General features: G+C 42.4%; 1 long non-coding RNA gene across 1 annotated transcript; it reads left to right on the top strand.

Moving 5' to 3' along the window:
• The first annotated feature begins 915 nt into the window (after positions 1-915).
• LOC110866288 lies at positions 916-2,086 on the top strand. Its single transcript, XR_002551299.1, has 3 exons — positions 916-978; positions 1,454-1,507; positions 1,999-2,086. It is a non-coding gene; the product is annotated as an uncharacterized LOC110866288 (long non-coding RNA).
• The last annotated feature ends 21,531 nt before the right edge of the window (positions 2,087-23,617 follow it).

The raw sequence follows: 23,617 nt of genomic DNA, 5'->3' as shown, positions 1-23,617 counted from the left end.
ACTGTACGAGAGCAAATGTAGAACTCCCGTATGCTGGGGAGAAGTAGGGCAAAGAGAGCTTGCGCCAAGTGATTTAATAGCAGTAACGAATGAAAAGATTAAGTTGGTTAGAGCTCGACTGAAAGCAGCCCAGGATCAACAAAAGGCTTATTCAGATAAAAGAAGACGTCCCATTGAATTCCAAGTCGGAGACTTGGTTCTGCTGAAAGTGTCCCCATGGAAGGGTATAATCCGTTTTCACAAACGTGGTAAGTTGGGTCCTCGTTATATTGGGCCGTTTAAAATCTTGGCTCGTGTTGGAAGGGTTGCATATCGATTAGAATTACCGCCTGCTCTAGACGGGATTCACAATACCTTCCACGTGTCGCAATTGAGAAAGTGTCTTGCGGATGAAACCGCGTTAGTACCACTCGATGACATGGAGTTGGACGAGGGGTTGAATTATGTCGAAAGACCAATGGCCATTAAAGATGTCAAGGTGAAGAAGCTCCGCAATAAAGCAGTTCGGCAAGTGTTGGTGCAATGGCAGCACCGAAAGGGGTCGGAACTTACATGGCAAGCGGAAGACGAGATGAAAAAGCACTACCCGTTTCTTTTTGGTACGTACACACTTAAAAATATGTTTGTGCCAGGTTTCGGGGACGAAACCTCCTTAAGGGGGGTAGACTTGTAACACACCAAAATTTATTTTTAATACTAGAATAAATGAAAAATGGATAAATTAAATCATGGGAGGTTTACAAATTAAAAATGTAATAAGTCTTGAAGGGGTAATGTGTAAATTATAATTAAGGAGGGTTTAATTATGTTCAAACCACAAAACACACACCCTGTGCGTGTTTGGGATCGAGCAGGAAGCAGGGAACAAGGGTTTACCCCTTTGTTCTTGTAAAAAACTCACCAATTGACAAGGAGAAATCAATGTTAGTTAACTGCATGTCATAAAGTTTCGATCATCTAAGCATCCCTAGTAAACCGGTAAGTCGAATTTCTGATTTTGGTGAGTTGTAGAAAGAAGGGTTTTAACCCAATGAAAATTTCGTGGTATGATTTGTGTTAATTAGATGTTAGGGTTACTCCCTAGAACAGAAATCATGCTCGGTTATAGTTTAATTGAAAGAAATCTTACAAAACCCATCTTGTGAAATTATACTATGAGTAGTAGGATTATGGAGATTATAATTATATGTGGTTTTGATATGAAATTTGGTTTGCAATACATGAATGCTAGTTAAATTTATGTAGGCTAAAGGAATTGTTAGAACTAGAGTGATTATTGATGGCACATAGGATGAATTAGTGAATTATGCTTTAAATGTTGTACATTATGCTTTATTAATGTGATGCACACTAGGTGTTCGATGAAATGCTTGAATGAACAACTATGTGAAATATTGAATGTAATGGAATGAAATTCCGGGTACTAAACAAATGAACGGATGTGTTAATATAGGCGTAAAGGAAGAGGGCTCAGGTTCTAAGAAGTCGGAAAGCTCACAAGACAAAGGTATGTTTCGTGACGTACAAAACTTTACTTAGATTTTTGTTAGTAATTGTGTCGAGCAAATTGTGTTATAACGATTATTTCTTGTTATAATGGATACGGCGATTAGTAAATAAATAGCAAATCCCTTGCGGATTTGGCTAAGCTAATGAAGGATAAGCCATGATAAGCAAATCGACTAGTTCAAGTAACTAGGTCGAGTAATGATATGATACCATTCGTCTTGAACGGTGGTTTTGAATGCTATAACGAATGCTAGAAGCTTAATCCGTTATACGGATGGAAAGAAGAACTTATGTTGAAAGCAAATAACCCAATCAAACGGGTTGAACGTGTATGCTTAACTCTCATTGAGAGTGTTTATGCTATACCCAAGTTTATGGGTATTCGAATGCGTAAAACGGTTCAAACTTCATGTACGGATGGAACTAAAATGAAAGATTTATGATTTAGCGAGTGTGATAAGTAACCTTTGAAAGTTCTTGTTAATGTAGGTAAATCCTCATCGTAGACTCTATGGCGAATTGAAGCGAGCACGTGATCACCACTTAACATATCAAGCGCTTCCGCTAGTTGCTTTAATGTTTTGGACCAATAATTGTGAAAGTTTGTCTAAACTAGTTGGTAGATGTATTGGTCAAAAGTTTATGTTTTTCTTGGATTTTCGTTGTGTCTAGTCGTAAGGGTCATGGAATACTTTATATGAAAGTTGTATGAAACAGGGGCATGCTCATTGTACGAATGGGTCATGCCCGATTTTTGTCGAAAATATGAATTTAACTTGTTATTTTCAAGTCCTAAAATTATCATCGAAAATGGTTTTATGAGAACTAAATAAGCGGGTCTAACAAGTTGGTATCAGAGCCAAGGTTTGAGGGATTCGAGCATTAAACGCGGTGCTTGAACTCAAACCGATGGCTCGTTCGAAAGAGTGCTCGCTCCAAGATCGCCCAAGAGGTAACTTTAAAGTTATAAATAAGTTGCAAGTGTGTTCTTTTTATGAGTTTGATGGAAATAATTAAAAAGATTTATGAGAAGGTCAAATGATAAGTTCAGAAGCTGTAGAACCTGAACGGAATGGAAAGAATCGAATGAGAATGCTTAAAAATGGAACTGCAGCGTTTCTGCAAAACGGAAGCCTGTCGCCGACGGGTTAACCCCCGTCGCCGACGGCATCCTCTTGTCCGACGCCTAAACTAACTGCCGACGGGAGAAAACGTCCGACGGCCATCATACGAGCCCGTCGCCGACGGGCACATAGCCGTCGCCGACGGGCACATAGCCGTCGCCGACGGCTTACATAATGCCAAAACGCTGAAATTGTTTTCTTTTTCATGCTTTGTGTTACCGGTTTGTCCGAAAGCTTATTTCATAGCTACGTAGTGTCCATATAAGGTTTAACAAGTGTATGTAATCACAATTAGCGATTACAACAAGAATGGATTCGTAAGAATCAAAAGAAATGAAGCAAATCACATGAAATGGATTAAGTGAATGATGATTAATGAGTAATGATATGCGGAAAGTTTGTAATTTGTATTAAACGAGAAGCATAATATTGTGTAGATGGCTGATGCAAGAAATGTCAATGAGGATGATGACGCAACTCGGCAAGAAGCGTTTAACAGTAGGGTTACGGAGGTGGCGGAAGGGGTTATGCAAGCCCATCTTCCGCGATTAGCTCAAGAGGTGGAAAGCCGGGTTTTGGGAGTCGTAGATGCTATGATGACTAGCAAGATTGAAGAACTGAAAGAACTATTAGAGGGATCTAGAAACAAAAGCAAGGAACGTAGGTGCACGTATAAAGACTTCATGGCATGCCAACCCGCAACGTATGATGGTAAAATTGACCCGATTGCATGCCAAAGATGGATTTCAAATATAGAAGCGGTGTTTATTCGAAGTCGTTGTGATAACGAAGATAAGGTGATGTTCGCTACCGGCCAACTCACTTTTCAGGCAAAAGATTGGTGGGATGCACACAGTAAGGAGATAGGCGAAGAAAGGCTCCAAACAATGACCTGGCAAGAGTTTAAGGATCCTTTTATGAAATATCACTGCCCTCAGTCAGCCGTTGATAAGATTCAAGAGGATTTCTTACGCCTCCGACAGAAAAACGAAACGATAAATGAGATATCGAACATTTTCTTGGATAAGATGAAGTTTTGTGGAGAGTTTGTACAAACTGAAAGGATGAAGATTAATCGCTTTTATGGGGTGTTAAAGGCAGAATTTAGGGAGTTCATCACTCCCTTGAAGTGTGAGACTCTTGGTGAGCTAATCAACCTAGCGCGGGATAGAGAAATCGAAATCAAGAGGCAAGAAGAACGTGGAGAAAAGAGACCAAATGAAAAAGGTGGAAGTTCGACCCCGGCCAAAAAGGGGAAGTATCAAGAGCAAGGAAGAAAAGATAAGTCGAAGAGTGGTATCACGCCGTGTAAGACTTGTGGAAAGCTTCATACGGGGGAATGCTTGTTAGGAAAGAAAGGGTGTTATAAATGTGGTAAGGAAGGGCATTCGTCTTATCAGTGTCCAAACAACCCGAAGACTTGCTTTCATTGTTTTGAAAAAGGGCATGATAAATCAGAATGCCCAAAACTTCAGCAAGAGTCAAAGAAAGAAGATAAGAAGCAAGAGGGTTCTAGAGCGAAAGGGAGGGTGTTCCAAATTACATCCGAAGAGGCCAAGTCTCACCCGAATGTGATTTCAGGTATCTTTTTACTAAACTCCATACCGGTTTATGTTCTATTCGATACTGGAGCTACCATGTCATTTATTTCGAATGAAATTATACAACATCCGTCCTTTAAGATCGAACGAATGTCAACGCCTCTAGAAGTAGAAATAGCTGATAGTAAGATCTATATGCTACATGAGATATGTAGGAAATGTAAATTCATAATGGAAGATGAGGAATTCGAAATTGATCTCATACCTATGGATCTAGGGGAATTTAAAATGATAGTGGGAATGGATTGGTTGGCACGACACCGGGTAGAAATAAATTGTGAAAATAAGATAATGTCTATTCAAGCCCCAAGTGGAAGGCAATTGAGTATTCAAAGGGAAAGAAACGTAGAAACCAAATTGTGTAACCTTATCCAAGCCTTTAAATACATACGCAATGGAAATAGAGCATACCTGGCTTATGTGGTAGACGCTCAGCAAATTCTCCCGAAGCTTGAAGACGTTGAGGTCGTGAATGAATTCCCGGATGTGTTCCCGGAAGAATTGCCGGGACTCCCTCCCGAAAGAGAAATAGAATTTCGCATCGAATTAAACCCGGGTGCAAAGCCAGTTGCGAAGGCTCCCTATAGACTTGCTCCCACCGAGATGCGGGAGTTAATGACACAATTACAAGATCTTCTAGATAAGGGCTTCATACGCCCAAGTGTGTCGCCTTGGGGAGCACCCGTTCTATTTGTTAAAAAGAAAGACGGGTCGATGCGTATGTGCATCGACTATAGGGAATTAAACAAGCTGACCATAAAGAACCGCTACCCTTTACCTAGAATTGACGACCTTTTTGATCAATTACAAGGGGCGAGTTGGTTCTCCAAGATAGACTTGCGTTCGGGGTACCATCAAGTTAGAGTACGGGAAGAAGATATTCCAAAGACTGCGTTTAGAACCCGTTACGGGCGCTATGAATTTTTAGTCAAGTCTTTTGGATTGACGAACGCGCCGGCTGCGTTTATGGATCTTATGAACCGGGTGTGCCGACCCATGTTAGACAAATCGGTAATCGTGTTCATAGATGATATTTTAGTCTATTCGCGAAGCAAAGCTGAACATGCAAGGCACTTGCGTGAAGTACTCAAAATTCTCCGCAAGGAGAAACTTTAAGCAAAATTTTCAAAATGTGCCTTTTGGCTCAGAGAGGTGCAATTCCTGGGTCACGTGATCAATGCGGAAGGTGTTTTAGTTGATCCTTCAAAGATTGATGCTGTAATGAAGTGGGTCTCTCCGAAGAACCCAACAGAGATAAGAAGTTTTCTGGGCCTTGCCGGGTACTATAGAAGGTTCATACAGGATTTTTCGAAGATAACCTTACCCTTAACAAAACTGACAAGAAAGAAAGAGAAGTTTGTGTGGGGTAAAGATCAGGAGGAGGCTTTCCAAATGTTAAAGGAGAAACTATCCCGTCCTCCGGTTCTAGCATTACCGGATGGAACTGAAGACTTGGTGGTCTATTCAGACGCATCACACCAGGGATTAGGCTGCGTCTTGATGCAAAGGGGAAGAGTCATCGCTTATGCTTCAAGACAATTGAAGCCGCATGAAGTAAACTACCCGACTCACGATCTAGAATTGGCAGCGGTAGTGTTCGCCTTAAAGATTTGGAGACATTATTTGTATGGCACGAGATGCACTATTTACTCAGATCATAAAAGCCTAAAGTACCTTTTCAAGCAGAAAGATTTAAATATGAGGCAACGGAGATGGCTGGAGCTTATCAAAGGTTATGATTGTGATATCCTTTATCACCCGGGAAAAGCAAACGTGGTAGCCGATGCGTTAAGCCGAAGAGAGTATCCGTCTCCTTTTCGTGTAAAGTCCATGAAGATGATTGTTACGCCACGATTACTCGAAATGATACGCGAGTCTCAAATAAAGTCGCTTGGAGCGGAAGACTTAAAGAAGGAAAGACTAAAAGGTGTAATCGATAAATTAGAAGAAAATTCGACCGGACTCAAGACGCGATTCAGCCGAATTTGGATACCCCGATTCTGTGAAGCCAATGCTACTTTACTCGACGAGGCACATAAGTCACGATATTCAGTCCACCCTGGGGCTACAAAGATGTATCGGGACTTGAAGGCCAATTATTGGTGGCCGGGCATGAAACGTGACATAGTCAAATATGTCGCGAAATGCTTAATTTGTTCCCAAGTGAAAACCGAGCATCAAAAGCCATACGGGGAATTACAACCCTTAGAGATACCGCAATGGAAGTGGGAGGAATTAACGATGGATTTGGTAACTAAGCTTCCTAGAACGAAGAAGGGGCATGATGCGATATGGGTAATCGTGGACCGACTTACGAAAAGCGCCCATTTTCTACCCATTAAAGAAGCCTACTCTTCCGAGAAAATGGCGGAAATTTACATGAACGAGATTATATCTCGACATGGAGTGCCCGTGTCAATTGTCTCGGATCGGGACACTAGATTTACTTCTCGTTACTGGCAAAAATTTCACGAGAGTGTGGGTACGAAATTACACACAAGTACCGCCTACCACCCTCAAACTGACGGCCAGTCAGAAAGAACCATTCAAACACTTGTTGATATGCTGAGGGCGTGCGCCCTAGATTTTGGGGGAAGTTGGGATGACCATTTACCACTAGTGGAATTTTCCTATAATAATAGTTACCATAGTGGTATCCAAATGGCTCCGTATGAATTACTGTACGGGAGGAAATGTAGAACTCCCGTATGCTGGGGAGAAGTAGGGCAAAGAGAGCTTGCGCCAAGTGATTTAATAGCAGTAACGAATGAAAAGATTAAGTTGGTTAGAGCTCGACTGAAAGCAGCCCAGGATCGACAAAAGGCTTATTCAGATAAAAGAAGACGTCCCATTGAATTCCAAGTCGGAGACTTGGTTCTGCTGAAAGTGTCCCCATGGAAGGGTATAATCCGTTTTCACAAACGTGGTAAGTTGGGTCCTCGTTATATTGGGCCGTTTAAAATCTTGGCTCGTGTTGGAAGGGTTGCATATCGATTAGAATTACCGCCTGCTCTAGACGGGATTCACAATACCTTCCACGTGTCGCAATTGAGAAAGTGTCTTGCGGATGAAACCGCGTTAGTACCACTCGATGACATGGAGTTGGACGAGGGGTTGAATTATGTCGAAAGACCAATGGCCATTAAAGATGTCAAGGTGAAGAAGCTCCGCAATAAAGCAGTTCGGCAAGTGTTGGTGCAATGGCAGCACCGAAAGGGGTCGGAACTTACATGGCAAGTGGAAGACGAGATGAAAAAGCACTACCCGTTTCTTTTTGGTACGTACACACTTAAAAATATGTTTGTGCCAGGTTTCGGGGACGAAACCTCCTTAAGGGGGGTAGACTTGTAACACACCAAAATTTATTTTTAATACTAGAATAAATGAAAAATGGATAAATTAAATCATGGGAGGTTTACAAATTAAAAATGTAATAAGTCTTGAAGGGGTAATGTGTAAATTATAATTAAGGAGGGTTTAATTATGTTCAAACCACAAAACACACACCCTGTGCGTGTTTGGGATCGAGCAGGAAGCAGGGAACAAGGGTTTACCCCTTTGTTCTTGTAAAAAACTCACCAATTGACAAGGAGAAATCAATGTTAGTTAACTGCATGTCATAAAGTTTCGATCATCTAAGCATCCCTAGTAAACCGGTAAGTCGAATTTCTGATTTTGGTGAGTTGTAGAAAGGAGGGTTTTAACCCAATGAAAATTTCGTGGTATGATTTGTGTTAATTAGATGTTAGGGTTACTCCCTAGAACAGAAATCATGCTCGGTTATAGTTTAAATGAAAGAAATCTTCCAAAACCCATCTTGTGAAATTATACTATGAGTAGTAGGATTATGGAGATTATAATTATATGTGGTTTTGATATGAAATTTGGTTTGCAATACATGAATGCTAGTTAAATTTATGTAGGCTAAAGGAATTGTTAGAACTAGAGTGATTATTGATGGCACATAGGATGAATTAGTGAATTATGATTTAAATGTTGTACATTATGCTTTATTAATGTGATGCACACTAGGTGTTCGATGAAATGCTTGAATGAACAACTATGTGAAATATTGAATGTAATGGAATGAAATTCCGGGTACTAAACAAATGAACGGATGTGTTAATATAGGCGTAAAGGAAGAGGGCTCAGGTTCTAAGAAGTCGGAAAGCTCACAAGACAAAGGTATTTTTCGTGACGTACAAAAGTTTACTTAGATTTTTGTTAGTAATTGTGTCGAGCAAATTGTGTTATAACGATTATTTCTTGTTATAATGGATACGGCGATTAGTAAATAAATAGCAAATCCCTTGCGGATTTGGCTAAGCTAATGAAGGATAAGCCATGATAAGCAAATCGACTAGTTCAAGTAACTAGGTCGAGTAATGATATGATACCATTCGTCTTGAACGGTGGTTTTTTAGAATGCTATAATGAATGCTAGAAGCTTAATACGTTATACGGATGGAAAGAAGAACTTATGTTGAAAGCAAATAACCCAATCAAACGGGTTGAACGTGTATGCTTAACTCTCATTGAGAGTGTTTATGCTATACCCAAGTTTATGGGTATTCGAATGCGTAAAACGGTTCAAACTTCATGTACGGATGGAACTAAAATGAAAGATTTATGATTTAGCAAGTGTGATAACTAACCTTTGAAAGTTCTTGTTAATGTAGGTAAATCCTCATCGTAGACTCTATGGCGAATTGAAGCGAGCACGTGATCACCACTTAACATATCAAGCGCTTCCGCTAGTTGCTTTAATGTTTTGGGCCAATAATTGTGAAAGTTTGTCTAAACTAGTTGGTAGATGTATTGGTCAAAAGTTTATGTTTTTCTTGGATTTTCGTTGTGTCTAGTCGTAAGGGTCATGGAATACTTTATATGAAAGTTGTATGAAACAGGGGCATGCTCATTGTACGAATGGGTCATGCCCGATTTTTGTCGAAAATATGAATTTAACTTGTTATTTTCAAGTCCTAAAATTATCATCGAAAATGGTTTTATGAGAACTAAATAAGCGGGTCTAACACGGTTTACGCGAGCTAGTAATGGATGAAGCTCACAAGTCTCGTTACTCGGTACATCCAGGGTCGGACAAAATGTACCATGACATAAGAACTACTTATTGGTGGCCTAGCATGAAAGCCCACATCGCTACTTACGTCGGCAAGTGTTTGACATGTGCCAAGGTCAAAGTGGAATATCAGAAACCAGCGGGCCTACTTCAACAACCCAGGATACCACAGTGGAAATGGGAAGAGATTTCCATGGATTTTGTTACAGGCCTACCTAGATCTCAGCGTGGGAATGATACTATATGGGTGATCGTGGACCGACTCACCAAGTCTGCACACTTCCTGGCTATTAAGGAAACGGATAAGTTCTCCACTCTCGCAGACATCTATCTTAAAGAAGTTGTTTCGAGGCACGGGGTGCCCACCTCCATCATTTCGGATCGGGATGCACGATTCACGTCAGAGTTATGGCAAGCGATGCACAAATCTTTCGGCTCGCGATTAGACATGAGCATAGCGTATCATCCTCAGACGGATGGGCAGTCTGAGCGAACGATCCAAACTCTTGAAGACATGCTTCGGGCATGTGTTATTGATTTCGGCAACGGCTGGGAAAAGCACCTCCCTTTGGTGGAGTTTTCATATAATAACAGTTATCACACCAGCATACAAGCCGCTCCATTCGAGGCATTGTACGGACGTAAATGCCGGTCACCTCTCTGTTGGGCAGAGGTGGGGGATAGCCAGATCACGGGTCCAGAAATTGTAGTGGACGCCACAGAAAAGATAGCACAGATACGACAACGCATGGTGGCAGCACGCGACCGTCAGAAAGCCTACGCGGACAAGCGTAGAAAGCCATTGGAATTTCAGGTCGGGGACCGGGTTTTACTCAAAGTCTCACCCTGGAAGGGTGTGGTTCGTTTTGGCAAACGAGGCAAACTAAATCCGCGGTATGTCGGACCGTTCGAGATCATTGAGAAAATAGGCAAAGTGACCTACAAGCTAAACCTACCAGCTGAACTCGATGCAGTTCACAATGTATTTCACGTGTTTTGAATCTGAAGAAGTGCCTGTCAGATGAGACCATCATAGTTCCTTTCAAGGAACTCACTATCGACGAGCGGTTGCAGTTCGTCGAGGAACCAGTTGAAATCACGGACCGGGATGTTAAGGTCCTCAAACACAAGAGAATCCCTCTTGTCTGAGTTCGTTGGAACTCCAAACGTGGCCCAGAGTACACCTGGGAACGCGAAGACCAGATGACAGAAAAGTGCCCCCAGTTATTCGCAAACCGTGCAACCACTACTGAGGCTGAAGCTACTACTGTAGAATTTCGGGACGAAATTCCAAATCAACGGGGGGATGATGTGACACCCCAGGAAAACCAGTAAACGATACAGCTTACCTAGCTTCCTCAGTGAGTGCGTACCAAATTTCGGGACGAAATTTCTTTTAAGTTGGGGATAATGTGACAACTCGAATTTCCAAGATTTCTATTTCGCATTTATTGCACGTTCATGTATTGTTTAGCTGTTTATTTGCACAACTGATTGCTATGAAATTGTATACGTTTTGATGCGATGAATCGTATTGTGTGATTGTGCATGGTTGTTTGTTAATTGTGTAAGACTTGGTAAATATATGAACTTGGTGGTGAAACTAGGAAATGGTTATGAGATGGTGTACATGTGTAAAATATGATACTTAGGGAGGTAGAGGGTAATTAGTGAAATCATAGAGATACTTAACCCTAATCCCTTTTCACTAATCATTTGCACACAAAACAAAACACGTACTTGCAATTCTCTAATCCCCTAGCAATCATCATCACCACCATTGTTGGCACAAGGCATTCATCACTTTCAATTCCTCCTTTTCTCTAGAATCATTCAAGGTAATTGTTTATCGATTATTGTAATACTTGTAAACCTAATTGATTGTTTGATCATTATCAATTCTTGATTGTGTGTTCATGAAAACCCTAGCTCTCATATGATACTTCTGTGATTTTGATTTGATTCTGAATTATTGATGATGATGAGTAGTTGAACGTTTGATGGATTGTTCTTATGATGATTGTTATTGTTAAGTATTGGTGAATTGATATGTTCTTGCACTGTGAAAAATCATGAACTAGGGTTTAGAATGATCTTTGAAACGTATCTGTTGATGTTGAAACGTGTTGATGTTGAAACGTAACTGTTATAATCGTATTGCTTGTAGACCGAATTTTAGTGAATGTGCATATTGTCTGAGGTTTAATCAAACACATGGTCCGACCTTTTGATGATTGTTTAGTGTCCGAATTTTATAACATACATGAAGATCCGAACTTTTGGATATGATAATTTAGGTCCGAATTATATATATGTGGTAAAGTCCGACTTTTGTTGATAGTAGTATGGTCTGAGTTTTATTTGGATCATGCCTTGTCCGACCTTGTTTGAGAGCCTTGTCCGAGTTTCACTAGCATGAGCCAAGGTCTGAGTTTTGATGATGATTACATGGTCCGAGTTTTTGATGATACATAGTCCGAGTTTGACATAGATACATAGTCCGAGTTTTGATGATGATTACACCTAGTCCGACTTTTAAAGCTTAGCATTGATCCGACTTTTGTAGTCCACATATTGACCCGACCTTGTTAGAGATCACAGGGTCCGAGCTTTTGCCTTGTTACACAAGGTCCGAACTTTAATCCCATTACCCTTGTCTGAGTTTTGTGACATATCATGTGCTATCCGAGTATTGAACAGGGGAAACCCCCCACACTTGTCTGAGTTTAGAAGGGCAAAGCCCTGTCCAATGTTATGTGATGTTCAATTAGAAACAATGAATTGCATATTAGATAATGATTTGTCTGTTAAGCTGTATATGACACCTTGTTAAATCCTTGACTTCGTTATACCTGTGAAGTTTAATAACGCTACTAATGTACTGAGTGTCTTAACGGTGACAATCAGATTATCATCCATGTTAGACTGAAATGTGAAAGCAAAGGCGTGACGCATGAATTATGTGAATACGATGAACTGATTACATGATGTAGGATTCTATATGTGTATAATCGTATGATACTGAATGCAACTGTGTGATTCTACATGCATGAACAGTCTATGTGATATCATCATGTACACAATAAACACACAAGACACAGCTACTTGAATGTCAATGATTGCAAACCCTAATTTGATGCAAACACTTACGTCGTATCATGTGCAACATATCCTAGGTCGTGTGTAACGGACTTAGACGATTAACAAACCCTAGAAGCAATAACATACCGAGCAAACCAAGGTGAGTTCACACAGCCAAGGCATGGGGTTCCCGGGTGGGAATGGGATTTGATGAACTATTGTATATACTTCGCTGATAGAACTACGACTAGACTAGTACCCTTATTGAACTGATCTTCGCACACCTGCCAAGGGTTGGCCGCGATATTATGACTGACTTCGCACACCTGCCTTTGGAAGGCCGCGAACTGAAATCTGCTAATCTTCGCACACCTGCCTTTGGAAGGCCGCGAACTAAAATTTACTAATCTTCACACACCTGCCTGGTAGGCTGCGATACAGATAAACCTAGTCTAGAATACTCGGGATGAACATCCCCTAATATCTTCGCATACCTGCCTGGGAGGCCGCGATGGAAACTAATACGATACGTGACATAACGAAGGAACATACTACTACTCACACTATACTATTACTGAACTGTTAACTGTGAACTCGCTCAACTAGTTGTTGACTCTCTGCTGCATGCCTTGCAGGACATTAGGTACATATGGAGCTTGCACAGGGAGGAGCAGGTCGTTGTGGAGCTTGGATCGTGGATGTCATGTTACACTTACAACACTTGAACTATTTACATACATTGGATTCTCATTATTACGCTTCCGCCACTTAAACTATGTTTGGTATGAACATCAATTGTATTGAATTGGGTTTTACAAACTACTTTGATTATTATATACTATGTTCAATATGATTGGTGGCTTGATCCTGGTCGTGTCACGCTCCCAAGCGGTGGTACTCCGCGTGTGGATTTTGGGGGTGTGACATGGAGGTTAACTCGGTTACTGATGTGTTATGCATTATAGCGGGTGTTAGGGTATTTGGGGACCCTAACTGGCTCAGAAAAAGGGAAACAATGTTAATGGCAATATTTTTATGTTCCGGGTATAGTCCGGTTGTTCGGTTGGATAGTGATCCGTTAAAGTGCTTAACAAAGCCTTAAAGTGTCGTTATTACTATTTTTAGTGACACAACTTATTCCCGACACTTTGGAAAGTGTCTAGTAATATTTTTCTCATGTTTTGGCACTTTATTAGTTAACCAAATGCTGAATTTTTAATTTAAGTGCTGAATTTTGTACTTAGAGTACGTTTTAGGCACATCCAGTCACTGTAACTTATTCCTAGTGACACAGTTCTACAACCCTTATATCCCTACACTCACTACTAGTGTAGCAAAATATCTCTGGCTCATACAGGCCTTAGAGGCAGTGTCTGCCTGATGCTGGCTATATCAGCATGTTTAATAGGTTATCCGTTTATAGTGCTACTGTGCTTTTGTGCATCAAGGTTGTCACTAGAGTTCAGTATGTAATAGTAGAGTGACAGCAAAGAAAGTATGATGCAAGTAAGTGTACGTATCAGAATTCAAGTAGCAGTTTATTCACAATTTCAATCAAGCACAGTAATTAAGCAGTAATTAATTATTAATTAAGTCGTACGGATACCTGATTTAGTGAGAGTTGTCACATTCTCCCTTCGTTAGAAAAATTTCGTCCCGAAATTTTAAGTTCTGCTTCTAGAAGCAGGGTTCTTGGGAAATAGGTGGGGGTATTTCTCTTTCATCCGGTCCTCACGCTCCCAGGTGTGTTCAGGACCATGTCTGGCATTCCAACGAACTTTGATGAGCTTGACACTGCTCCGGCGGGTTTTGTTCTCTTTCCAATCCGTAACCTCAACAGGTTCTTCGACAAAATGGAGTGTGTCGTCGATTTGGATCTCGTCGGTGGGAATGACAACGGTATCTTGCGTTGGACTTTTCTTCAAGTTTGATACATGAAATGTATCGTGAACACCGTTTAATTCAGCAGGTAAGTCCAACTTGTATGCTACTAGCCCAATTTTTTCCAAAATTCTGAACGGACCAATACACTGCGGGTTCAACTTTCCATGCTTTCCGAAGCGTGCCACACCCTTCCAGGGTGATACCTTCAACAAAACCATATCACCTACCTCAAACTCTAGAGGTTTCCTTCTTCGATCCGCATAACACTTTTGACTATCACGAGCCGCCTTGATGTGATTTCGGATCTGTGCGATCTTACCTGTGGTTTCTTGGACCATATCAGGACCAACCAATTGCCTATCACCTGCATCAGACCAACAAAGCGGTGATCTGCACTTGCGGCCATATAGAGCTTCAAATGGCGCGGCACCAATACTGGTGTGGTAGCTATTGTTGTACGAAAATTCGACCAATGGCAAATGTTTATCCCAGCTACCGCCCAAATCCATAACACATGCTCTCAGCATATCTTCCAACGTCTGAATAGTTCGCTCGCTTTGTCCATCGGTCTATGGGTGAAAAGCAGTGCTCAAATTCAATTGTGAGCCAAAAGCTTCTTGGAAGGATTGCCAAATCCTTGATACGAACCTTCCGTCTCTATCAGAGATGATCGAGAGAGGTACTCCATGGCGTGTAACGATTTCTCTCATGTAAATTTCAGCCAACTTACTTGTGTTATCTTTCTCCCTGATAGGTAAGAAGTGCGCTGACTTCGTTAATCGATCCACTATTACCCAAATAGTGTCATGGCCTCTTGGCGTTCTTGGCAACTTTGTAATAAAATCCATGGAGATTTGTTCCCGTTTCCACTTCCTGAAGGCTTCTGGTATTCCGCTTTAACCTTAGCACACGTTAAACACTTGCTCGCATAAACAGCAACATCGCCTTTCATCCTAGGCCACCAATAATAATCCTTAAGATCTTGGTACATCTTATCCGCTCCTGGATGGATAGAGTACCGCGATTTGTGAGCTTCATCGAAAATAACCTTCCATAAACCACCAAACAGAGGAACCCAAATCCTTTTCTCAAAACATAACGTTCCTTCCTCGTTTGGCACCAATTGCTTCTCCATCCCACGGAGATACTCTTCTTCAAGGTTTCTTTCCTTAAGAGCTTCTTTCTGCGCGGCACGAATGCGCAAGGAAAGATCGGTTTGAATAATCATCTCCAAAGCCCTAACCCTTATGGGCTTGATCCTTTCTTTTCGACTTAGGGCATCGGCGACCACATTCGCCTTCCCTAGATGGTACTTTATCTCGTAGTCGTAATCATTCAACAACTCAACCCATCGTCTTTGTCTAATATTCAACTCCTTCTGATTGAATATGTGTTGTAGGCTCTTATGATCTATGAAGATCGTACATTTCGTACCATAAAGGTAGTGTCTTCAGATCTTTAAAGCAAATATCACTGCGCCTAGTTCCAAATCATGTGTGGTATAGTTCCTTTCGTGCACTTTCAATTGACGCGATGCGTAAGCAATAACTTTCTAGCGTTGCATCAACACGCAACCCAAACCTTGACGTGAGGCGTCACAGTATACCACGAAATCATCAGTACCTTCCGGTAGTGCTAAGATTGGCGCATTGCAGAGCTTATCCTTCAATATCTGGAACGCTTCTTCCAGTTTGATTCCCCAATCAAACTTCTTATCTTTCTGCGTGAGGAGCGTCAATGGTTGAGCGATCTTTGAAAAATCCTCAGTGAACCTTCGATAGTAGCCCGCCGAACCCAAGAATTGCTGAATCTCGGTTGGCGTCTTTGGCGTTTCCCAATTCTTGATCACTTCGATCTTGGTTGGGTCCACGTGAATCCCACCTTCATTTACCACATGTCCAAGAAACTGGACTTCACGTAGCCAAAACTCGCACTTCGAGAATTTGGCGTACAACTGCTCCTTTTTCAGCAACTCCAAAATAACTCTTAGGTGCTGTTCGTGCTCAGCCTTTGTCTTTGAATAAATCAAAATGTCGTCGATAAATACAATCACGAACTTATCCAAGTACGGCTTGCAAACTCTGTTCATCAACTCCATAAAGACTGCAGGTGCGTTTGTCAAACCAAACGGCATAACTAGGAACTCGTAGTGTCCATAGCGAGTTCTAAAGGCTGTCTTCGGGATACTTTCCTCTTGTATCCTTAACTGATGGTAGCCTGATCGTAAATCGATCTTAGAGTAAAAGCTTGAACCTTGCAGTTGGTCGAATAAATCATCTATCCTTGACAGAGGGTATCTATTTTTGATCGTCAGCTTGTTCAACTCCCGGTAGTCGATACACATATGAAAACTACCGTCCTTCTTCTTGACAAACAGGACTGGAGCTCCCCAAGGCGAGAAGCTTGGTCGGATAAATCCCTTGTCTAACAACTCTTGAAGTTGTGTTGACAGTTCTTGCATCTCAGATGGGGCAAGTCGATATGGTGCCTTAGCCACAGGTGCGGCGCCTGGAACTAAGTCAATACGGAACTCCACTTGCCTCTGGGGTGGCAATCCTGGCAAGTCTTCTGGAAAGACTTCAGGATATTCCCTCACGACGGGGATGTCTTCGATTCTTGGTTCTGCAGTTTTCTTATCTACAATGTGTGCTAGAAAGGCAGCACATCCCTTCTGCAAACACTTTCGCGCTTTTAGGCAGCTGATAATCCTTAACGGCGTATCACGCTTCTCTCCATGAACCACAATTGTTTCACCATCTTCGGTTGGGATACGAACGACCTTTTCATGACAAACAATTTCTGCCTTGTTGCCTGATAACCAATCCATTCCTACCACCACGTCGAAGCTTCCCAACTGGACTGGTAGTAGATCTAAAGCAAACTCACGCTCTCCCAATTCGATTACACAACCTCTGACAACTTCATTGGCTTCTACCAACTTTCCATTAGCCAATTCGATCGAGTAAGGAATATCTAACTTACTAGCGGCTAACCCAAGCACATTCTTATACTCTAGTGATACGAAGCTATAATCGGCAACAATATCAAATAAAACGGATGCATAGCGTTGGTTTACAGGGAACGTACCAGTAACGACATTGGGATCCTGGCGCGCTTCCCTTGCTTCAATATTGAACACTCTTCCACGGGCTTGGTTCCATTCCGGGCAGTTCCTCTTGTAGTGCCCAACATCACCACAGTTAAAGCATCCAGGTCTTTGCCCGTTTCCACCACCATTTCCAGCTTGATTGTTGTTGTTTCGGTTCGCATTACCAACTTGATTCATATTGTTGCCTTGATTCCCATTTCCTCCATTGTTCCCCTGTGGGCGATTCCCAATACCACCACGATTATTGTTTCTGTTCCCAAATCCCTCCATGGCCTCCCCGGCCAACAGTAGCCCAACAAGAATCCTTCGAGTGGCAAGGTTTCCCACACGCTTCACATACTTTTAACCCACACTGGCCAGAATCGTGACGCTGGCAGGTGTTGCACTTGGGCTGGGTGCCCATATATCCCTTTCCTTTCTTTCCACTACCAGCTGTAACCTGAGCTGGCGTGCTTGACTCTCCTTTCTTAACAACCCCACTGGTGCCTTGCTTGAAGTTTGAGAACTTCCGTTTGTTACCTCCAGACGACTCGACGTGAGTTTCCTTCTTCTTAGTCTCGACATCATCAAACTTGTTCAGGCGGATAGCCTCCTCAGTGAGAGCCATGCTCAAATCAATTGCCTTAGTGATTGTTGCAGGCTTGGATGAGGTCACCATACTGATGATTTGAGGAGCCAATCCCCAAATGAAGCGCTCAATCCGCTTGAATTATGGAGTGACCATATAAGGTACCACATGCGACAGGTCGTGAAACCTCTGAACATACTCTGCGATCTTCGGACCTTCCATCTTCAAATGCCAGAATTCAGTTTCCAATCTTTGGATTTCAGCGCGAGAGCAATACTTTCGGCGCATAAGCTCTTTCAGTTCGGTCCAGGTCATTGCGTAGGCTGCGGCTTCTCCAAGATTCTGCACTTGCAAATTCCACCAGGACAGGGCTCCATCCAAGAATATCCCAGAAATGTAGGTGACTTGCTGGTCTGGTGCACACTTGCTCATGCAGAGAACAAATTCTGTTTTCTCGGCCCAACGAACAAAAGCGACAGCACCTCCAGTGCCATCAAATTTGACAGGCTTGCAGTCTAGAAATTGCTTGTAGGTGCACCCATGAGGTGGATTGTTGTTGCCAGTATTGCCAGAATTACTGCCACTAGTCCCTCCTTGAGAGGCGGCGTACTGTGCGATGACAGCGGCGATGACTTGCTGTAGCTCTGCCTCATTGGTAGGCATTCGCGTTTGACGTCTCGGCGGCATCTTCTAAAAGATGAGTTCACGCGGGTCAGGTCATAGTAAAGCGTACGTATATAATGATAGTAATAGTACATAACATCTCATGTTATAAACACACCAATCACATAACATCCCATGTTACAATCATATCAATCACACAACATCCCATGTTATAAATATCAATCACACAACATCCCATGTCATAAAACATAAATAATCAATCAAACAATCTCATATGATGAGAATACTGCGATTGCATTGCTATAAATCGAGACCACATGGTAAAGTGTACCAGTACATAATAGTGTCATACATCATCATCGACTAAGGGCTACAACACCCCAGTCCAAAAGAATATCAATCAGTGTCAATACATCCCATATACATGATCAACAAAAGTCAGAATCAGAATGTAGTCTTCAAAAGTAGCTGTGTAGTCAGAGCAATCGCCGTCTTCTCACCAATGTCTACCCATGCTGTACTAAAGATGCCCTATACTGGTGGCGGTGGAGGAGGGGAAAAATGGAAATAAAACAAACGACGTAAATGGAGCCAGTCCTCCTCCGTGGCTCTCTGGGAACGCAACCAAGAAGCAACCTACTGCTCTAGAGCCAAAAGGCGTGCATCATAGTCAGGTAACAACGGTCGAGGGTGCTGCGAAGAAGCAGGGTGGGTCTGACCCTGACACTGGCACGGCGGTGCCTGAGCTCTCTCAAGCTCCTGAATGCGCCGTGTGAGTGCCTCCTGCTGTACAATAAACGACATCAGAACGTCCTCAATGGAATACCCCATGTGGAAAGGATGGTAGGGGTCGGTCAGTGGCATAACAGGTGGTGACGGCCAGAGAAATGGCTCACTGGCTGGATCGAAAGGTGGCATAGAGAATGGAGGAACAGGGGGAATAGCAGTAGAAAACTGTGGTGTGACTGAGATAGATACCGGTACATGTCCAAAGGGATGAGCCGAAGAACCCTCTCCAGGTCGAGCTGGAGGTGTGAACTGAGGGAACGAAAAAGAGGTATCAATGTGACGTGCGTCGGTGGTATGTGGGGGAGCAGGTAGGAGCTCATCATCAGCGTCAATCCACCTATTCTGGGTGTGCGCATACATGGGATCAATGTGGGTCGCGAATAGTGCATGCTCGGGCTCCAGGGGAACAGGATCAGGTAGGGGAGCAACAATAGGGTCAACGGGTGCATCAACGATGAAAGGGGCATCAAGATGGTCAGCAACAACAACATGGTCACCCTCTAATAGTGGAGCATCAACCGGGTGATCATCAATGGGTGGGTCAGCAATCACAGGATCAACAACGGGTATACCAGCATGAACAGGGTCATGCTCAAACGCAGGGTCTAGAGCGGCTACCGGCTCGGGGGCCATGGCAGGCTCGGGGTCATCAAATGCCATCTCAAAATCAAACGCAGGGTCAATGGGATCAACCGGGTCAACTGGGTCAACCGGGTCCTCCATAGGCTGATCCAGTGGTATAAACTCTATGTCCTGATCTGGGTCGAACCCAGGGGGAAAGACAGGATCGGAATCCTCCTCAACATCGTGATCGAAAGCAAAGCTCGGGGCAGGGGCAACAGAGGATGCCCTATCAGGATCTGAACCATGGGAAAAGTGCTGCGCATCCTAAGTATGCGATGGTGCGGAGGCCACAGACTCGAAAGAGTCTGGGATCGGTGAGTGTGCAGGTGACTACTCAGCTGGAGCGTCTGCGAGTAACAAAAGATCACCAGCAGCTAGAAGGGCCTCGCCCTGAACATCATCCTCTAGGGGCTCATCATCAAAAAGATCGACGTCGTCGTCAGCGTCGGCGTCGAGGAGCATATCGTAAGCAGGATAAACGACCAAAGGTATGGGAGCAGGGATCTCTACGAGCGGTAGGTCCCCAGCAACAGGGCCATCAGCGGGCTCGTCGACAGCGTCGGGTAACGCAAAGGGCTGGAAGTCATCCTCGTCTGTGCTAGTAACATCTGATGTGTGAACCTCGTGCTACGAAGACTCTAAGTCGTCTGATACAATGGGTCTAGGGCCCGTGGTGTCCGAATCACCAGTGCCGGACGAGTCCATGGTGTCTGTAACAAAAACACTGATATGCACAAATAATCTATCATACAATCAGATAAACACATTAGTCACCAATTAAATAATCAAATAGTTCTCCTAGTCCCACTAGCCTCCCAGCTTCCCAGACTGATCTTCCTAGTCCCACTAGCCTCCCAGCCTCCCAGACTGATCTTCCTAGTCCCACTAGCCTCCCAGCCTCCCAGACTGCTCTTCCTAGTCCCACTAGCCAATTCTCCCAGCCTCTCAGACTACTCTTCCTAGTCCCACTAGACAACTACCTCGGCCTCCAAGACCGAGCCTCGACCTCCCAGACCGAGTCTCAGCCTCCCAGACTGAGCCTATAAATTAATAAATAAAATGTGCTCAACATTTGTTTATAAAAACGTTTTGGATCTGGACTTAAGTGGTATGCAGTGTAAAAATGTTTTCGTGAGAGCCCTAGTGATCATAGTCTAGACTCGAGAAGGAATCCTAGTTCGCTATGATCAGAGCTCTGATACCAAGCTGTCACACCCTGGCTTTGCGGAAGCGTAGTTAATTTTGGTGTGACTTCTTATTACCATAGCTTAACCATAACAAGCTATATGAAATAAAACCATGCAAGATCATCCATAGGATTATGTTTTAAAAACCAAATACAACAACATTGTCTTAGGACGTTGACTCAAGCAACTGAAACTACAACCTGATAACATAAACATTGTTCTGAAAACACAAACATCAACATGAAACAAACACAGTTTAAGGACTGTGACTCGTCCAGGAAAAAGTCACATCCCCTAAACCCGGATGACCTCGTAACACCTTGCAGCGGGAAAACATAACATACCGCGCCAGATCTTTAATTTCCTGAAATACATGTAAGTTGAAAAAATCAACAATAATGTTGAGCGAGTTCATGTGCAAGTGAGTAAGTAAAACCTTTGTATGTATAAAATCCTGGTATGTAGCAAATAAGGAAAAAGAGATCACCAATGGTTTGCAAGGCCCTTGATATGCGTGAAGTGCAAGTAGGAAGACTCAAACCTAGCGGATTTATGCGTTGGGCACAAAGTCACCCTGAGGTCCGTACTGTTGGGCCTGGGGCTGGGCTCGCTACACCCAGATAGATCTACCGCTCCTGTCCCTCGGTCCTACCCTGAGGATTAATGGCCTCAAGTTTCCGCCTACCCACTCACATGATCTAAGTAGTAAACCTCCTTATGCTAACCATACCATGTATAAAGTACTCATAAATATAGTAACATGTATTTCACCCCCGCAGTTTAGAAAACTGAAAACAGTTAAGAGAAAAGGGGGACATGAACTCACAGTGGTGCGTCTCTACCAAGTATATCTCCTGATCAAACAGCTGTGCGACGACCTACACGTACTAACTCTATTAGACGGACGGCCGTGCCTTAGCTTCGTGGTTTAAGTTTTTGGGAAATAGTTAGACAACTATTTCGTGTTTACATTTTGTAAATACTTGGTAATTATTTTCCTTCCCAAGGATGGGGGATTTAATACATGTGCGTTTGTAAAATTCGAAATATATTATTAAGTCTCACTTAAAAATATATTTTATTTCTAACTCCAAAATATAAATATTCTTCCCAAAAATATTATATTTTAATACATATGATTTTCCCAAAATAATACCTTGACAAAAATACGCGTTCATAAATATTTTCTTAAAATGCGTAAGTTACGTTTTAAAGGTCGGGTGGTATTAACTATACCGTTGTAACTTAAATATGTAGGATCGTTTGCTGACCCGATGAGTCGTTCAGAAGAGCACTTAGACTAATCCAGAGGCGGAATTCATTGAATTAGTCTTTGTAAAGCTTGATTTCACTATTAACTGTCTCCTTTATTGATTCACTGACTGATTACAAGCTCGTGGAGACAAACGGACAGGGCTTCGCCTTTACACCTTGAAAAACACCTACTTGGATCGCTCATATGGACCCCTATTTATAGACATTGGGGATCGCTTATAAGACATGGTCCAATAAGCGACCCACACACTTGCCACACGAGCGGTCCGACCCAATGACACATTAGCGGTCCATATGAAATGTCATATGAGCGATCCTACTATCTAATGGGGCCACAAAAGGAATCTAAAGCCCAATAAGCAATCCTATCCTAATACATGATTTCTCGTTTACTGTTCACTATACAATTAGCCCTATCCTAAGACTCGAACGAAGATGTAGTCGACAGACAACTGCACCAACAGACTCCCCCTTGAATGTTGACGGAATCTTCAGTGAGAGTCTTCAATCATTCACAGCTCTTCACTCTTGTTCGGTCTTCTTCAGGAACTCATCCTGGAATCAAATCTTCTTCAGGAATTTCTTCCTGGAATCACATGCCTGGATCATTCTCTGGCTCTAACTTTCATCAGACTCCCCCTATCATCATGCTGGGATCTCTGTCTGGAAATCGTTATCACCATTGAAATCAACTCCTGGCTTTCTCCATTTAAGTTCTTCTCTGGTTCTGATATATCTCCCGGCTATCCGTAGCAACAGGATCAGATACCTGCAAAACTCAAACACACTATCACAAACTAATATAATTTGCAATTCAACTTAATGAATCAGCAAATCATATAAGAAAAATTATGAAGATCAAACTGTAGGTTACCATTCAACTTATTCATCAAGTTAATGAACCAAATTTGCATTTCAAATCTTCACAATTTAACATACTCTCCCAAACCACAATAATTGTGATTCAATTTAATGAATCAACTAAGCATTGATGATTTTTACACTTAAACACTGATTCATTCATTTGAAACATCTCAATTTCTGATTCAACCTAATGAATCATTTTAAACATTTCAAATGATTTAACCAACCTGTCTGTTCATCAAGTTTAGCCTTTAAGATTTTGAAACTCAGCTCATCAACATCAGTTGTCAAAAATCTT

This window comes from Helianthus annuus, chromosome 7 (assembly GCF_002127325.2).
Source record: "Helianthus annuus cultivar XRQ/B chromosome 7, HanXRQr2.0-SUNRISE, whole genome shotgun sequence".
Classification (NCBI taxonomy): Eukaryota; Viridiplantae; Streptophyta; class Magnoliopsida; order Asterales; family Asteraceae; genus Helianthus; species Helianthus annuus.
Note: the sequence above shows the minus strand (reverse complement) of the source record. Positions and strands in the feature narration are given on the sequence as shown.